We start from the raw sequence: 13305 nt of genomic DNA, 5'->3' as shown, positions 1-13305 counted from the left end.
ACTTTGGCTCTGAAAAAAAGTGCAATTTCACCATAAAATACTGTTCATATTTAAATTTTAAAAAATATCAAGATGTAGCATTGACCCTTTTATACTTGAAGCTCAACATAGATAACTACAGTGGAAAATTTCCACTGTAAAAATGTAGTAATGAAAGTACTGTAAACATGGCTTCTTGTAGCACTGAACCACTAAGATGGCTGTCAAATATAACCCTAGGTTCAACTCTGAAATCTCTGTACAAAACACTTGGATAAAAACATTTCCAGTATAAAAATAAATAAACATGCACATTATGAACTAAAATATGTGGATATAGGTCTACCCTACAATGAGTAGCTGCCCAACATTGAACAACAGTCACTTTTGAAAACCATTTTGCAAGAGCTTATTCACTTTAACATGAGAGGCAGGTTCTTCTTTAGAAAGATCAGCATTTCGGCCTTCTCAGCTGTCAGCCTGCTTCTCCTTTCATCAATAATGATGGCAGCTGCACTGAAGACTCTCTCACTCTCCACACTTGTTGTAGGTGCACATAGAAATTTAGCTGCTGTAGAAGCCAGAGTGGGTAATCTAGGTTGGTTGACTTGCCAGTATAGCAGTGGATTGTCCAAGCGCTGAATAGTTGGCTCGCTGAGGTAGGTTTGTATCTCAAAGCGTGCACTTGTGGTGGCTAACTGAGAAACAGATTCTACAGTGTTCTCCTTCAGGATTTCATCAAAAATGCTTTCAAGTCTGCTGTGGCTCGCAGAGTCCATCCGTGGTGTCTTCTTAGCTGGTTCCAAGGCTGCTGAACACGATGCCCCCTCTGCTGGCTCTGAGGAATCTGCTGTGGTTTTCCTCAGCACTTTCTCCATCTTCATCGCCTCTACCATCAAAAGAGCTTTTGCTTGTTTTGAGGCTTCAATATTTGTGAAGCATCTGGAATTATAAAAATAACCAAGCTATAATATAAAGTGATCAGTATCATCCTAAACTATGTACTAAAAAACTTAAGTAAAATATCCTCAACATTTTCTATCACACACACTCCTCTCTCTCTTTCTCTCTCTCTCTCTCTCTCACACACACACACACACACACACACACACACACACACACACTTTGATCTGATAAAATAACATCAGTGAAGACTCACATACCTGTCTTTATATCATGGATCTAGCAGCGTTGCAAATGTGTAAAGTGGCTCAGATTCTACATCTCTAAAGCGTCTGTTAACTGCCTCAAGAAGGATGCTTTTCATCTTCTTTATTCCTTCATCATCCTCGTTTTCTCGCGAGAGAAATCGTTTGAGGACACACACAATCGGGATGACATCAGATGCAGATGAGGATGAGGAGTTTACCTCCCGTGTTAACTCCTCAAAGGAGGTGAGAGTGGTCATGACCTTTTCCAGTAAACCCCACTGCTGTGTACTGAGTGTGGCTGGCAGTTCATACTCTGCGGAATATGCACACAAAACTCGTTTCTGTTCAGTGAGGGACTTGATCATGTGGTATGTGCTATTCCATCTTGTTCGCACATCTTGCATCAGACGCTTCAGGGGCATATTCAGCTCCATTTGAATGTCCTCCAAACGTGAATATGCCTGTGGTGAGTGCTTGAAGTGCCCCACTATTTTTCTGCCAATTGCCAGTGCATTGCTTACACTACGTTGCGCTAGCAGTGCCTCATTCACCACAAGTTGCAAGGTATGCGCGAAGCATCCTAAACTTGCGAGTCCGACCCGGTCCATTGCCTTTATCATATTGCTAGCATTGTCTCGTAAAATAACATGGATTTTGCTCTTCGGAATCTTCCATACCTTGAGCGTTTCCTCCAAAGCTGTAGCGATGGACTCTCCCGTGTGTGAACCACAAAACTGTTTAGCGTGCAACACTGCTTTTTGTAAAGTAAAACTCGAGTCTATCCACTGTGCTGTCAGGCTTAGCAATGACAATGAACACACGTCTGAGCTCCAGATATCAGTTGTTAAACTTAAACTGGGAACGCTCTGCAAGCATTCGGAGATAAACTTGCATACTTGCTTGTACTTATCTGGGACTGCTTGCGCTCCAAATGCTCCATTAACATTTTCCACAACAGAAAGTGGCTGGTCATCAAGCACAACAAATTCAACAATTTTCTCCGTTATCAGCTTTGCTTTGTTGCTTTCCGGCGGGAGTTTCTCGCGCTTCTGAATATTTTCCAGCAGCGTTTGTTGATGCGAAACATTTTTTTTCTTTTTAGCATTCGATGCCTCGATAAATTCGGTGTACTCCTTTCCGTGGTGTTTTTGTAAGTGTTTAATCAAGTTTGTTGTATTAAACTTGACAGATGTGCTACCACCTCGTGAGACACTTGCATGACACACGTTACACTTGGCGGTATTGCTTTTTTCTCCTTCGAGTCTGAAGTAGCTCCACACTGCTGACATGTTGACAGCTCACGACAATTGCTCTATCACGTGATGACGTGATGCCCGCGGCTCCTACGTGACAAGGTGCTGCATTCGTTTACGGCATGTTGCAAATTTCTTTATGCATTTTTGTAATATTTAATGTATCGGATTGCGTTTTTAATTAGCTCCCAATAGCCGATCCAGTAATTTAGGCCTGGATCGGGCCGATACCGATACCAAGTATCGGATCGGCGCATCTCTAGTTATTAGCCTCTATATTGTCAATACTCAAACATAGCTAACATGCGGACAGAGCCAAGGTAAGTTTATTTGTATTCTTCAATGCATGTTTCTAGAGTTATAATTCAGGTTTGAATGTCTATCAACAGTCTATCAGCACTGGTGCTCCTCAGGGATGTGTGCTCTCCCCACTTCTCTTTTCTCTCTACACTAATGACTGCACATCTAATGACCCGTATGTTAAACTCCTGAAGTTTGCTGACGACACTACAGTCATCGGACTCATCCAGGACGACGACGAGTCTGCATACAGACAGGAAGTCAAACGACTGATGTTCTGGTGCAGTCAGAACAATCTGGAGCTGTACACACTCAAGACTATAGAGATGAGAATGGACTTCAGGAGACACCCCCCAGCACTGTTGTCCCTCACAATCTTCAACATCTCCGTGTCTACTGTAGAGTCCTTCAGATTCCTGGGCACCACCATCTTACATGACCTGAAGTGGGAGCCCAACAGACACAAGAACAGCTTCTGCCCACAGGCTATCACCTTCATCAACAGCTGATCACCAGACACCCATCATCCAGATCAGGGTGCGAATTATACAATGATAATTGGGGGGGGTCAAGTTTTTTTCAGGGTGTAAATGAAAACTAGTACAGCGCAAGCGCGTGCTTCAGTAAACTGAAGTCTTACCATCCTTACAGTGTCTTGCTTTCTTACTGTAATGTCTACAGCACGTAAATGATAAATCCATTACATCACCTGACCGATAATGAGTCAGGCAGGCAAACGCGAATAGCTATTAACACGGAATGGTATGATCCACTTTAGGGGTGCTTGAAATCATATCAGAATATTCTTCCAGCCATAGACACTGCATTTTTTTTGTAGTATTTAACATTATATGTGAGAAGTACATTTAAATGTTTTGACCCCCCCCCAATTATTGGTTTTGCCCCTTTAGGGGGGTTGATGCCTTAAACGGGGGGGTCTGACCCCCCCAATCACCCCCGTAATTCGAAGCCTGATCCAGATCATATACACCATAAACAACTATTATCACTCCTATTCTAAAACCACTGCATTATTGCACCTTATTCATGATCATTCATGTTTACACTGCTATTGTTGCACTATTTATTATGTATGTTTTCACATTGTTATGTGACCACTTTAAAGCACACTGTAATGTCCTTAGACTATGTATACCGTGTATACTCTTGTTTTTCTGTATATTGTGTATTGTGTGTAAGTTATATGTAAAATATCTGTAAACTGTTAGCACGCGGGAGACACGAACAGCCGGAAACAAATTCCTTGTGTGTGCGAACACACTTGGCCAATAAACCTGATTCTGATACTGATTCTGATGTTACTTTGAATGAATTTCAAATTTTGATATATGTCTGTGTACATATGTAGGCTATACAGCCTAAAAGCCTAAACTTACATGTTAATGTAATGCAGGTTATGGTAAACATCTATATAAATATCTATTACATTTAACTTTAGACAAAGAATAAAAAAGCAAAATAAAAAGCACATACATGAACAAACTGTTTACCCAACATGCTAAATTATTAGAATGTTAGATTGCAATTAAAACTAAATTTGTTTTTTATTAACCAAATATACAAACTCATATAATAATTAATAAACAAATTAATGTAATAACTGGCTGTGTCTCTAATACGCCTTATGCCCCTTTAATGCGCCCTTTAATTATGTTTCGGCGTGTTTACTAGTGGACGTCTGAGGAGGGAAATCGGAACTGAGCTGTCTCCAGTTCGAAAGTCTGGACCAATGAAATACGAGGGGTTAAATAGATAGATAAATAAATAATTTATTGGATTGGGTTGGATCAAATCCAACTACACACTTTGGATAAAAGGTTATACAAAGAGGAACGCATCGAAAACAATGCATTTTCCCTTTATTATTTTTACTAGCTATTTCTTTAATTAATATGTGTCTATGTATTTCACGTTTGTTTCAGACAAGTTATCCAGAAATAGCTGAAACAATCTTCACTATCATCCAAATAAAAATTAAGTAATATGCGATGCGATTTGTATTTGACCCCGGTTTGCAAATAACATTGGTACTTATGATCTGACACGACTGTTGAAAATCGGCTTTCCTATACTGAAATCGTGATACAACATGCAACCTCATTTTTTTCAATTTTTATAAACCATTAGAAAATGTATTGGGGGCGGGGTTTACTCTTTACTGTGTGGACCACTAAGCTCTCAGCTACAGCTTTGGGGTTCGCTTTCTGTTCTTTGTCCTCCATTACAGGTCAGATTCCCTGCTCCGCTGTACCGCGCAGGCCCGGAGTAGCGCAGCCGCTCTGAGGTTAGTACCCTACCGCGCAATCTCCAGCTATTTCAGCCGCGGCGCAGCCGCAACAACAAACCCGGCAGCATAGGCTTGAGAAAGGAGGAATGGAGGTTGTGTTGTTACAAACAGAATGGGTTATCGTGGAGTTATCCGGCTTTTTCTGTTAGTGAAATTACTTAACAAGAATTCGCTCCTACAAATATATATAGCACAGCGTTTGCAGGCCTCGGCCTGACATTAGAGGCGGGTTAGTCCGCTCACGCCGGGTATGAAATAAGTTTTAAAAATTAGCTAGCTACTTAGCTAGCTGTATGGGTAAGGATCCGCTTGAGCCAGTCAAACATGTGGTCATTCTGATAAATTATCTAATTTGGCTAGCTAACAATTGCGACCACTACATTATCGCAAGCGTTACAATACAAAATATTACTTCTCCTTTCTCATTGTTAGCGAGCTAGCTATCTTAGCTGTCATATATAGCGTTAGCAAGCTAGAATAGTACAGACAAGTCTAGCACGTTAGCAGGCCAGCTAGGGGTAGCGATTGAAACTTGCTAGCTACGTAACTAGTTGAATTTATTATAGGCATGTTTAGTGTTGGATATGTTAAGTATTCGTGTATGCGTAATTAAAGTATAAAAGACGACTGAAGACACTGATCGCAATACATTGATGTCCGTCTTGTTGCTATTAACACATACTATCCAGCTAACCAATTGATGGCTTCTTATTTCTAGCTAGATAAGGGAGCTGGCTAGCTTAGTTCATTGCACTTGGCAGATTCGCGAATAATCTTGAAAATAGCCGCCAGTCCACTCCGTTTTATATATAGCCGTTCTATATATAAAACCGCCAGACGGTTACCGTTAGTAACGCAATTCAACATTTTAAGAACATCTGTGATGTAAACGTACCACAAACTCGGGAGTTATATATTTTTTTTTATTCGCCCATCTACCTAGCTAACCTATATTCACCCCTTTTTAGTTGTTACTTATTGCTTGCCAAACAAGGTCTGTTATTGTGTAAAAATGCAGCATGAAACCGATTTTACATCTCGGTTAACTTACAGGTGCAGCTCAATAAATTAGAATATAATCAAAAAGTTAATTTATTTAAGTAATTCAATACAAAAACACATTTATAGATTCGTGACAGTGATCTATTTCAAGTGTTTATGTTGATGATTATGGCAAACCCAAAATCATTATCTCAGAAAATTAGAATATTATATTAAATTAAAAAAGTGCAATATTTTGTCAATTGTGTTTTTTTTACACCGCAGTCGATATTTGTCCTCCGCTTTTAACCCATCTGTGCAGTTAACACACACACACACACCAGTGATTACTAGGGGGCTGTGGTGCACACATGCCCAGAGCGGTGGGCAGCCCTAGCCCGGCGCCCGGGGAGCAGTTGGGGTTAGGTGCCTTGCTCAAGGGCACTTCAGTCATGGCCTCAGGTCTGGGAATCGAACCCACGACCCTCCGGTCACAAGACCAGTTCCCTACCACCAGGATATAAGACCCACTGACAAGATGACTTTTAATTCGGAAATTTTGGCCTACTGAAAAGTGTACAGTAAATGCACTCAATTGATCGGGGCTGCTTTTGCACGAATTACTGCATCAGTGCGGCGTGACATGGAGGCAGTCAGCCTGTGGCATTGCTGAGGTGTTATGGAAGCCCAGGTTGCTTTCATGGCAGCCTTCAGCTTGTCTGCATTGTTGGGTCTGGTATCTCTCATCGTCCTCTTGATTATACCCTATAGATCATGGGTTAAAGTTCTCCGTCACTACGACGGATTTCCGTCATTTGATTTTTTTGGGGAAAAAATCCGTCAAATCATAATAAACCACACGCGCGTGCGTGCTATCTTTTGTGGCCGAAATATGATTCTCACTGGCGCTCATCAGCGCTGGATGGATGACGGCGGTGTCATTTGATTGACTTGCGGGTCATTCCGCCTTCAGATTTACGGACATTATGTAGAAAAGTGACCTCCCTCCTGCCTGACGTGACCGTAGCGCGCGACTCTGTACACCTCGTGCAAACTTGCGCGAACGGCGGAGGCTAGTTGACGCGTCACATTCTTTTTGCAGTCTTGTCCGAAACGATATGTGGTAGTATAAAGAAACACCGCTCAAAAACAGGAGAATTTTAATGTTGCTATGTGTTCCAGGTTTGAAAAGTGCTGGAATTTAGGCTAAAGTACTTTAAAATGTTGAAATTGTAACTACTTCGTTTCACAACAAATATCTGTCTGACTGAACAGTTTTCTTGCATTACGTTAACAAATACGAGCCTCTTGTAATTCCAGGAAACATGAGAGAACGTGAAGACATTAAGATTGGGTGTTTTGAAAATAAACAACCATTAAAAAATGTGATAAAAAGCGAATTATTTCGAATCATTTCGAGTATATGTATAAATATTTAACTTAATTAAATGTAACATTGAAAACGTGTTGAAATGGACCTTGAAAGTGACGTGCAAGTGCTTTAATTCCACCTTATAAAGGTGTATGAACCCTGCAAACATGACTTTGTTCATTGTGCTGAGGCGCGGCGCGTGCGAAGTTACAAAATTCGAGAGGTGCACGACCTTGCGAATCACCAGCACGCGAGGCTCTCGCGCACGGGTGGAGCCAGCGCGATTACGTCATTTTCGGCGCCCGAAAATTTCGGTCAAATATAATGGCTTAAACCAGGCTTAACATGGATGGTTTTGTTCTGTTTGTATTTAAAAGCTCTATCCAGTGTAATTTTTTTGTAACATACCTACTTAAAGCAGGTAATCTTACGGCTTATGTTTTTGTGAATAGTGAATTTGATAAAAACAAGAGAGCTTCATACCTTTTAAAACTCACCAGGATTCACTAAATTTGACTTGATCTTTAAATAGTTTTCTGAAGAGGACCCCCAGATTTATGTACATTTATTGCTCAGGTGTTGCATTTTGTCACTTCATAGATTCTCTCTTCTCTCCTTACACAGGCTGTTTAGATAAATATACTTTATAAATGTGTTTATTGTGTAGAATTAGGCAAAAGAGGTCGTGTCCCAACTACACCACATTTTCAGTAATTGCTAGCATTGTCTTTTGCCAGGAAAAATTTTCAGTCAAATGAAAATTTCTTGCTTTAACCCATGCTATAGATTCTCTATGGAGTTTGCTGGCCAATTAAGCACAGTGTTACTGTGGTTATTTGGCAGTGTGGACAGGTGTCAAGTCCTGCTGGAAAATGAAATTTCGATCTCCAAAAAGCTTGTTGGCAGGGGGAAGCATGAAGTGCTCTAAAATGTCCTCGTAGACGGCTGCGCTGAATTTGAGTGAATGAATGGATGTTCAATTTATATAGTGCTTTTCAAGATACCCAAGGTCGCTTTACAATTTTAACACAGGTACAAGTCTTCCACAACCCATCACACACCGGCCAGAAGCGGCAGCCAATTGCACACAGTGTACTCTACTGGGATCCACAGCCCCCTGGAGGACTGAATGGGGTGCAGGAAGGGGAAAGAGGACAGACCCTAGTGATGGAGCCCCATCCACCACTGGGCATACAAGTGTGCACACACATATTCATGCACAGACACCTGCTTTTATTGAACACGAAGAAACACAGACACTTTGTCAGTAGGAGAACTTGTTAGGAACTGCCAATTTACCTAACCTCCATGTCTTTGGTCTGTGGGAGGAAACCCACGCAGACATGGGGAGAACATGGAAACTCCACTCAGATAGGAACTTGAACCCAAGACCCCAGTGATGAGAGGCAAACGTGTTAACCACCAAGCTACTGTGTTGCCCAATTTGGTCTTGAAATAACAAAGGTGTTGTTTTCAGATGAAAGTAAATTGTGCATTTCATTTGGAAATCAAGGTCTCAGAGTCTGGAGGAATAGTGGAGAGGCACACAGTTCAAGCTGCTTGAGGTCTAGTGTGGTCTAGTTTCCACAGCCAGTGATAGTTTGGGGAGCCATGTCATCTGCTGATGTAGGTCCACTGTGTTATATCAAGATCAAAGTCAGTGTAGCCGTATTCCAGGAAATTTTAGAGCACTTCATGCTTCCCTCTGCTAACAAGGCTTTTGTCAGGCTAATTGTTATTTATTTTGACCAATTTTAAAACTATCTTGAATCTGTAATGAATAAATCATGAACATGACTGACTGTTTGCTTCAGTTTATAGATAGTTTGAGATTTGCATGCACAAATGTCTTGAGGGTCATTTTGTGTCTTATTTCGTGTGTATGATAAAAAGTTTTAATGAAAAGACTACTTCTGAGTTCTTCTGGACTGCAGTTGGGCCTAATGGTGCATACTGTATAGCAGGGGTCACCAACGTGGTGCCCATGTCGCCCGCGAGGACGTCATGAGCCACCCGTGGGCTTGTTTTAAAAATAGCTCACTATAGTGCCATGCACCAAAACGCTGCATCATTTATGTTTTTGCTACTAGTATAGATTAATAGTAATCCCCCCCACCCCCCGGTGCTCAACAACTTTTCGTTCGATTTATGCGTATTAATCTGGTAGCCCTCCACAATAATTGGTAGCTCCCAGTTTCAAAAAGGTTGGTGACCCCTTCTGTATAGTAATAATGTCACAGTTACATGACCCAATATATTTTCTTTTACTGCAGGATGTAATGCAAAGCTGCACTGTGCCATGTCTTTGTGTCAGATACACAGACTGCTAATGGAGGGTTTGGCCTAAATGAGATAGATAGATACATACATACATACATACATACATACATGCATGTAACAAGGTACATGACAAATTACAGCAGCAAAACGGTACATAACAAATTACAGCAGCCAAAATTGGTAGTGGAAACAATGTGCAAAAATGTGTGGATGTGGAAGTAGTGCAATAATACAATAGTACTAGTGGTGAAAGTAGTGCAATAATACAATAATAAAGTGAAAAAGTACAGGTAATACAAAATAGCCTAGAGATACTGAAAATAGAGGTACGGTATGATTTGGAAAGGTACGGTATGATTTGGAATATGACCATTAGAGTGACCGGAGGAGGTGTCACAAAGTCTGTAGTCTGCTGTGCCTAGATGAGTTAAATAGACTTCCTAAGCCTGTCGGTGGAGCAGGACTTGGACAGCAGTCTGCCGCTGAATGAACTCCTCTGCCGGGTGATTGTGCTGTGCAGAGGATGGTGAACATTGTCCATGATGCTCAGCAGACTGTTTAGGGCTCTCCTCTCTGCCAGTGGTGTTGGGGGCTCCAGCTCTAAACCCAGAGCTGAAAAAGCTGAAAATAAGCAGAAAAAGCTAGCTTTATGTTCTATACAGTGTTAAGATTGACTGGCTGACTGACTGACTGAATAAGTAAAAGTTACAGTAGTATTTTTAGAATGAATGTTTCTGGTGTTCTATTTTCAAAAAAATGTTAGATTTAAGACTAATAGTGAGGTGAGAATAGGGTTGGATACTGTTCACATTTGAAATATCAGTACCAAACAGTACTTTTTGTCACTCTATAAAAAAGCAATTTCAGTTGTTAAAAAAGTCCAGATTTCTTAATTTCAATATTTTATTATTTAGTATATGGCACAAAATATAGTTTTTTTTTTATACATGGAAAATGAATAGGCCTAAATTATCTATTTCCATCTCCACTCCCAAATCCATCCCTACCATCTTCGGATTGCACATTTGACCACCTTCTCTTCTTCACGTCAAAGCAGTGAGGATACTTTAGTGAGATTAGGAGTAACTTATGTAACAATAATGAAATGTCACAGTACATTTTAATTCAGAATTGTTACACACTACACCATTTAGTAGATGTATTTTATAATGAGTAAAACAAATAAGTTAAAAACAAAACAATAAACAAACAAACAAAAAAATAGGTCTGAAACCTTTTGCTTCAATGCATGAACTGTGCTCTTTAGTGTCATTGTTCATTTAACAGCCTTATGAGGCATTATATACCACAGTTAGTTCCGACCTTACAATGTGATTGGCTGAGAGGCGATCTAGGAGTGCCAATATTACATGTTATAGCACTGTAACCGATGCTCTCCATGTATTACTCCGCCACATACAGGTAACCTAGCAACGAAGCAGCGTTTACAAGCCAAACAGCACAACTACAAACAAGCAGCAACATTATCAAAATGAATTACAGGGAGTTCGTTAAATCTATTGGCTTCGAAAGCATTTGTTTCGATCTGAAACTGGAGGATGAAGCTATAAATGACCAGCCTGATTCCTCCAATGAGCCAAGGTTTGTCACGCTTACAAAGACTTACAAACAATGATTTGGATGAGCTGGATCCAGCTTTTACGACGTTTTTATGGATCCGTCAGAAACGTGAAGTTATATAACATCAGCAGCTTCATTGGTTTAAGAGCTGGACTGAACAGATACCTGAACGAACCTCCAATCAGCCGTGAATGGTCAATAATTGTTGTACTTTATTTTTAATAAATACAACTTAATCAACAGTTGTTTTTGTGTATATTTACCTCTATAATATTTATTGGGTAAGGCTGTTCCAGTGTTGTGTAAGTTTAGCAGCGAGCCATTAGGCCTGTCGCGATAATTACATTATTGACTTATCGTACGATAATTTTTTAACCGCGATCATTTTTGCTGATGTCGATAATTGACCATTGGGTTTCCGCTCAAATTTGTTTACATGAGAATAAACCGCAACTACGTTAGATTTCAATAACGTCAATAACAGTGCCTCCACGCACACAGGTGGAGATGTGTTAGCTCGTGAACGTATTTGAGGCTAATAGGACTCGAAATAATTCGCTTTTTATCACATTATTTAATGGTTGTTTATTATAGTGACCGTAGCGCGCGACTTCGCTCACCTCGCGCGAACCTCCGCGAACGGTGAAAGCGTTGTTGTTCGAAACGATATGTGGTAGTATAAAGGAAATCCCCTCAAAAACAGTGGAAGGAACATTTACCTGACAAATTTTAATGTTGCTTTGTGTTTCAGGTTTGAAAAGTGCTGGAATTTAGGCTAAAGTACTTGAAATTGTAACCACTTCGTTTCACAATAAATATCTGACTGACTGAACAGTTAACAAATACGAGCCTCTTGTAATTCCAGGATGAAACATGAGAGAACGTGAAGACGTTCTAAGATTGGGCGTTTTGAAAATAAACAACCCTTAAATGATGTGATAAAAAGCAAATTATTTCAAGTATATGTACAAATATTTAACTTAATTAAGTTTAACGTGCTGGGAAATATTGAAATGGACCTTTAAAGTGACGTACAAATGCTTTATGAATTAAACTCCGCATAGCCCGAATATGAACTCCGCAAACATGACTTTGTTCATTGCGCTGCGGCGCGCGAGCGCGAAGTTACAAAATTCGAGAGGTGCACGACCTCGCGATTCGACAGTGCGCGAGGCCACCGCGATTACGTAATTTTCGCCGCGCAGACCCTCGCTCGGCTCGCGATGCGTCAAGTTTAAACCAGGCTTAAACCAGACTTAACTCGCTATATAGCCAAAGAGATGCTGCCGTTAAATACAGTCAGAAAACATTTATAAACATGCTGCAAAGATTTAACATGCAGTGTGAACTGCCAAAGAAAACCTCTTTGCCAAAGAAAAATCTCCCAAACTGCCATTCCAACCTTATATAATGAAGTCACGTGTTCTGAAGGAGATTAGACATCTCATTTTACTCTGCCACTACAGATATGTGGTCAAGCTCAAATATGAACCCATACATGAGCTTTACAATACATTACTGCCAACTGGTGTAATTGTATTATTATGCTACTGTATTATTATTGTGGCACATTGTCTTAAAGCTCCTTTGGGGAGCCCAGAAGCAAGAAAAAAATTCATAATGGCACTTTAAAATGACAATATTATCGTTTATCGCAATAATTTCTGGGACAATATATCGTTCTGAAAATTTTGTTATCGTGACAGGCCTACAAGCCATTGAATGGAACTATTTTAACTGGCGGAGTATTTTTAACCAAACAGGTCGTATTTTCTCGTCCTCTTTAACTCAAAATCTTTCAATAAACAGCGATAATTGAACTGTGGTATAATCGCAATAATACACTCGAGGTTCGTGCTATAACGTGTAATATTGGCACTGCTGTGCTGATCTACGACCACAGCACAGCAGTGCCAATATTACACGTTATAGCACTCCCTCTCGTGTATTATTGCTTCAATAAGGGCACAATGAACAATAGAATTTGTAATAGCAAAATTATTAAAATCATAGAACTAAGTCACATGCTGAGATTGGATTTGTGTGTATGTGTGTTTCTGTCAGATGTCTAATATAAGCAATACTTTTCAGTCAGTTCTG

The 13305-nt window shown here is 40.2% G+C and overlaps 1 protein-coding gene across 1 annotated transcript in view; it reads left to right on the top strand.

Moving 5' to 3' along the window:
- Positions 1 to 4836: 4836 nt before the first annotated feature.
- Positions 4837 to 13305, top strand: part of nrf1 (nuclear respiratory factor 1) — a 53244-nt gene continuing 44775 nt past the window's right edge. The window contains exon 1 of the mRNA XM_077006600.1: positions 4837 to 4988. The gene's annotated coding sequence lies outside the window, so the exon portion shown is untranslated. The remainder of the gene's footprint in view (positions 4989 to 13305) is intronic.

Source organism: Brachyhypopomus gauderio, chromosome 5, assembly GCF_052324685.1.
Source record: "Brachyhypopomus gauderio isolate BG-103 chromosome 5, BGAUD_0.2, whole genome shotgun sequence".
Lineage (NCBI taxonomy): Eukaryota > Metazoa > Chordata > Actinopteri > Gymnotiformes > Hypopomidae > Brachyhypopomus > Brachyhypopomus gauderio.
Note: the sequence above shows the minus strand (reverse complement) of the source record. Positions and strands in the feature narration are given on the sequence as shown.